Source organism: Coenobita brevimanus, chromosome 94, assembly GCF_032717465.1.
Source record: "Coenobita brevimanus isolate Jiangsu-jjx chromosome 94, ASM3271746v2, whole genome shotgun sequence".
Taxonomy (NCBI): Eukaryota; Metazoa; Arthropoda; class Malacostraca; order Decapoda; family Coenobitidae; genus Coenobita; species Coenobita brevimanus.
Genome location: NC_137047.1, coordinates 39,396,401 through 39,402,400, shown reverse-complemented (window position 1 = coordinate 39,402,400; position 6,000 = coordinate 39,396,401).

The following is a 6,000-nucleotide window of genomic DNA, read 5'->3' as shown; positions in this document are numbered from 1 at the left end:
AAGTTTACAATCATAATCAATTTCTCTCAATACAAAGATATCCCCCCAAAATTAGGAATTCGCTTGGACCTTTTCTCATCATACATATATCACTCCAAAGGCATCTCGGAAACCGACACCATGAGACACTCAAAGGCTCTGCTTTTCGACAACGAAGTGAAACCAGGAAAAATTGTCTATAAATAGTTTGTTAGGATTGCTGCGAATCATGCTTACCGAAGTGATGCCCCAACTTTAATAACAAACAAAAAAAATCTTAAACACAAAGAAATGCCTTGAGAATGTCAGGATGCACCAAGACCACAAACACAGATCACTTGAAGAAGGAAAAATATTTACCTTTGAAGATTCTGTGAAAACGAGAGGTACACATTTTATTGTTGCGTCCCAATACCAGTAATACCTTTCATACTGCATCAAACACCATTACAAAGAAATAACTAATGAACAGCTACCCAAATCTAAACACAGCTTCCCAGCAACATCCCCTCTCCTCCACTCTACACCACACTTCAAAAATCAAATACATAAACACCTACCTGCAGCCATACAAAACCTGCAAACAAACAGCATCATTCGTGAAGGCCCACTACCCATACACCCCTCTGACACTACCGTACCCAGAGAGACACCTAGGCAGACAATGATATGATTACCATCCATCCCTGCCACATTACCAGCACAAGGTACAACGCACAAGCAATCCAGGATGCCCACACTGCAGTGAAGCCTCCAACACTACAACGCACTTACCCATATCATGCATCACACTATCACAGTACAGACATTCCTTTCTCGTACCCTCAAAAACAATTCTGTGGAAGGGAGAGGTGGAAATGGCCTGTTGCCTGCAGTTTACTAGGTTTACTACCAGATGAGCCGAGGGTTGCAGCATTAGCAACAACAATCCCTCCTCTCTCCTTTTCCTCCCCATTCTCCGTCTAACTACCTTTTCTTACTCCATCTTTAACACTTCTTCCTTTTCCTCATCCTTCGTATTTTCTATCTTCCTCTAAACGCCGTGCTACTGCCTGAAAACATCCTCTTTTAGTTTCCTCCGTTAACACCTCCCCTGTCACTTCCATTGCAAGAACTATTAATAAAACATCCAAAAAATTTAAAAGGAAAAAAACAAACTTCTTATATTTTCTTACCAATTCAGGTCCCAAAATACTGTAGTCTCCTAAGTTTCTTCAACAGTTTCATTTATTAACTATTCTATGGTCGCCCCACTGGTGGTTTATTCTATCAAACGCCAGATGGTTTTCTTTAATGGAGAGAGACAAAGTGAGCCTGAGAGTGTTAATACTTGCACTATTGGCCCTTATCGTATTATAACTAACAGTAGACAGGTTTATTCAGTGGACAGCGTGGATTCTAATAGGATTGTTATCTGTACTGTTTTTCATTTCAGTCCCATGACAACCTTTTCTTTTTCTGTATATTTTCTTGCACCCTTGAAACGACTTGAAGCAAATTAGGATGAGTCATCAGGTTGCCAAGGGGTTAATGGAGAATGCTTCTACACCCGCCTCTACAAAATGGTCCTTCGAAAACTTGACAAAATATCTTGGAGATGAAAAAAATAGATAAGAAAATACATCATATGATTTTTTTTTTCGATTACGGGTTAAAATTTTTAAGGACATGGACCATCTCTATTATTAACTAGCTGGCAATCTCTAGAAAACCTTTAATTATAGCATTTTTAATATTAAATAACTCAATTACAAGAATCCAGAAACTTCTTGAAAGCAGTGAGGGATTTTTGTTACTTTATTTCTGGTACTGTCAATTAAAGTCTTGATAAGTTTTTGTGCAGAGTTTAGACTTATCATTCTTCAGTCTCTTCACTACAAGAAATCTCCCTAAGTTTCTTAAAAATTTCCCGAGGTAGAAGGAGTTTAGAAACAAGAGATATTTCAGCTTTTAAAAGATACGGTAAAAATGATCTAATTGTTGAAACATTATGGTGACAGATTAAAAAAAAAACAAATCTGTCAAAGGTGCAAATGTTGAATGATATCTGCCAGTGACAGGGGTAAAAAGAGACGTCATGGTTATTGGTATTATTATTGGTACTCTCTCTCTCTCTCTCTCTCTCACTCATAAATATCCGTATTTGTGTTTATAAAGTAATTTATGAGCATCGAGTAATGGTGTTTAATGGAGACACCTTAATGAAGACAGATTTAAATTACATTATATGAATTTTAAGTGCACGTGTTCTCAACACGAAACTGCATACATGCATACATATACACACTGTTATATATATATATATATATATATATATATATATATATATATATATATATATATATATATATATATATATATATATATTCTTTCCTCGTCTTTCTGCCTACGGGTGACTTTACACTCCCTATTCTGTCTTTCATTCCTTCATTCTTTCCTCTTCCTTCTGCCTATGGGTGACTCTACACTGAGTGCCAAGCCAAATGGTTTCCTGTACACCAGGAAACTATTTACTACGCTGGATGGTAACCATATAACCAAATTTTGGCGCCTGGTGGTTTAGTGGGTAATTATTGTGCTCCAATAAGATTGAGCCGGTGAAGGTTTATATCCAAGGGATGGTTGGGGTTTATTGCTTACGTTATGCCACTCAGGGATGAGTGAGTCACTCTCATCTTAAATGTCAGGACCAACTGCCTAGCCCCGGGCTCCTACGCTCCTCATGTGGCAACGTAGGATTGGATGATGGATGGAATATATATATATATATATATATATATATATATATATATATATATATATATATATATATATTTGAACCAAACTCTTTTAGTGTCCTCTTATTATTATTACTTTCATCGTTTTGTATGTTTTTGACAAATGTTTAATTTGGGTTACACTTTCCAAATTATTGTGTATCTGGTTACTGATATTATTGTTTTTTGGATTAATTGTTTTTATCATTGTTTTCCTTTTATTTCTTTTTTCTTATACTTTGTCGCCTTTCATTCCTCTTGTATTTTATTATCCTTTATATGTACCATTCTCTTTCTTTCACTTTCCCTCCCTGCCTGCCAAACCTTCCCCGACCTTTACGTCTTTCATATCTTTGTTTTTATTCTCTTTTCTTCTTTCGCCTCCAGCTTTAGTCTCATCTCTTTCTCTTCCTTTTTTCTTATATTATGATTCTCTCTCTCTCTCTCTGTCACAATTTCTCAAATGATCCTTCCTTTCGTCCCTGTATTTTCGATGCTTTTTTCCTTGAGCGCTTCATCATTCTGGTGAAGGATTTGGCCGGGTTCGGTACACACACACACACACACACACACACAACAAATCCACAGTAGCAAACCTGAAGACAGAATAACATAATTAGACAAAGTAGTAACACAAATGACGAAATTAGTGAAAAATAAGACAGTTAACACTATTTTGGGCCAGCCTCGTGTAACTTTTCTACCCTGTTCCAAGGCTGGGGGTGAGTTTCCAACGAACTGAAGATATGTTGCCTGTGTTCAGCAAATTGTTGTGCCAAGTATTTGAGCCATGAAAAATTGCACCAACAAACGCCGCAGCGGCGTGTCATTGGCCCGGAATTGCTTGGCCAACAAATGACACACTGGTGCATCATTGGCCCAGAATAGCGTTAAATAACTAGACAAAATGAAATTGACCAAACACTATTGACGGATTACAAGAGACAAAATATAGAGATAAATTAAACAAATATCTGTGTCAACAAAGCAAAATGACTAATAAAATTATTCCTAACGAAAATTGATGAATGATAGCAGCAGACTACATAGGAAGAAAATAAATATATAAATGAATACTTAATATCATGGCGATGTTATGCCAGTTACCTTGACATATATACTTATGGGGACAGAGGAAGGGATATATATATATATATATATATATATATATATATATATATATATATATATGGTAGAGAAGTATATATGGTAGAGAAGTGAATTTCAGAGAGAATATGAATGGATCTAACCCAAAATACTCTGACAGTGTACTGTATTGTGGGTAGGAGAAAAATCATAAACATATATTCCAGCGAGTGACAAAGGAAACTTCTAAACATTCCCCCTGGGCTAAGATATGCAGGCTTGGAATTTCAGTCCAGACACACAAGGTAAAAGAAGTGTCGGTGCAGAGGGGGTCCGATCCTTACCATATACACTTTCTGGCTGGCGATATATGGCATGCACCTAATAGCGGGACTAAACACGTGTGGTAGGTCGGCCACAATATTCCCGTGTCTGTCGCTCTGTGGAGTTGTAATGTTTCACGCATGTTGTGGACCGACCCTTTTTTTTTACCTTGTGTACCCAGTATAAACCAGACGTAATGAAAGAAAGGAATTAAAAACGTGTACGGGTATTTTCTTTCCAGTTATGTCATTCACATCCAGTCTTCACTAAAAATGAATAAGTATGATAAGTAAATGGAAACTGTTGACTAGAAACATAAATGGGAGAATCCATCAACCGCGGCACCAAATGGACTACGTGACGAATATTTGTTTTTGCCCTTTGCCCTTGACCTTCGATGGATTACGTTCAAAATTGAATCACTTCATTTTTCCTAACCCTAAATTCTTCGTACACACACACACACACACACACACACAAATATCTTTACATACATACGTACATAAGCACACACATACCTAAATAGGTAAGTATGTACGTACACACTAAAACTATACATATGCGTAAACACATTCACTAATGGGTTTAACATACAGGCATGCAGGTATTTGCTTCTCGAGCCCTGAAGAAGCTCCACTAGGAGTCATCTCTCAGATTAACTCTGACTGGACAATGACGCCGCTAACAGAGGAGGCTGAGTACAGGGCTTGTTAAGATGAGTACTTTGAACAGCTGTATATTGCAGAACCCCCAGGTGGAGAGCTATTATCTGCTTGTGTACAATCACTAACTGCTACTTCACCAGTCGACAATGTTGTATCTTCTAGGTGAGATTGGGAAGACAGTGGCTAAATTGAGAAGTGGTTGAGCCACTGGTATTTGTGGCTTCCCTAAGGAAGTGATCGAAGCTAGGGGTGGTCATGATTCCTGAATTATGTATGGTCATGGAGGCAGTTTGGAGTCCTAGTATCATTCCACCAAATTGGACAGGAGGCTTTATCATACGTATCCGGAAAGGGTAAGATAAAATCCAATGTGACTAGCAATTACTGTGGTGTTACAGAGGTCAGTGTACCAGGCAAAGTTATTTGCTTACGTGTTCTTGATGCACATCCAGGATAATACGCTAAATTTTCAAATTTTCATAGGCCTTAACAATTCCGATGAATACCTCAAAAGTCTGCATTTGACCGGATCCTGGCACCTCAAGTTCTGTGGGAATGTCGTCCGGAGTTTGGCAGGAATTGCTTGTAGCCTATGTCGATCTCAAGAAAGTGTTTGATTCGGTTAATCTGAAGGCCTTCCTGGGATTTCCGAGGGGATTAGCTAGTTGATAGCCGGCATGTTTTCAAACACTGAATATTCTACAAAGTGTGTTGGGGAGCTTTCAATTTTTTTTTTTTTTTTTTTTTGGGGGGGGGTTATGTTCTGACGTAAGACTGTGGTGTGTGACTGAATCCCTCCCCTTTCAGCACGTGCACAGACTGGGTACTGTCACCCTGAGTACAAACTGGTAACTTTAAGGTTACTAACACTGACTTTACTGATGATGCAGCTACTCTGGCGAGTTGCTGGACACTCCTAATTGATCCCGAGGCATTGAATGAGAAGCCAGTGAAACTAGGGGTTCCTGGGCGAGTAGCAAGGTCTAGGCATTTGGTGTCTTGGTGGATGAAGCAGTATAGTCTGATCAGGTATATACTTGAATAGGGCATGATAATTTTGAAAAGATTCACGTATCTTAGTTGTTTGATCCATAAAAACAGTAGGTCAGATGGTGGGATATGTCCACTCACTGGTTTGACTATAGATGTCATGTATTCACTGCATAAGAGTATTTAGTGTTTTAGATACT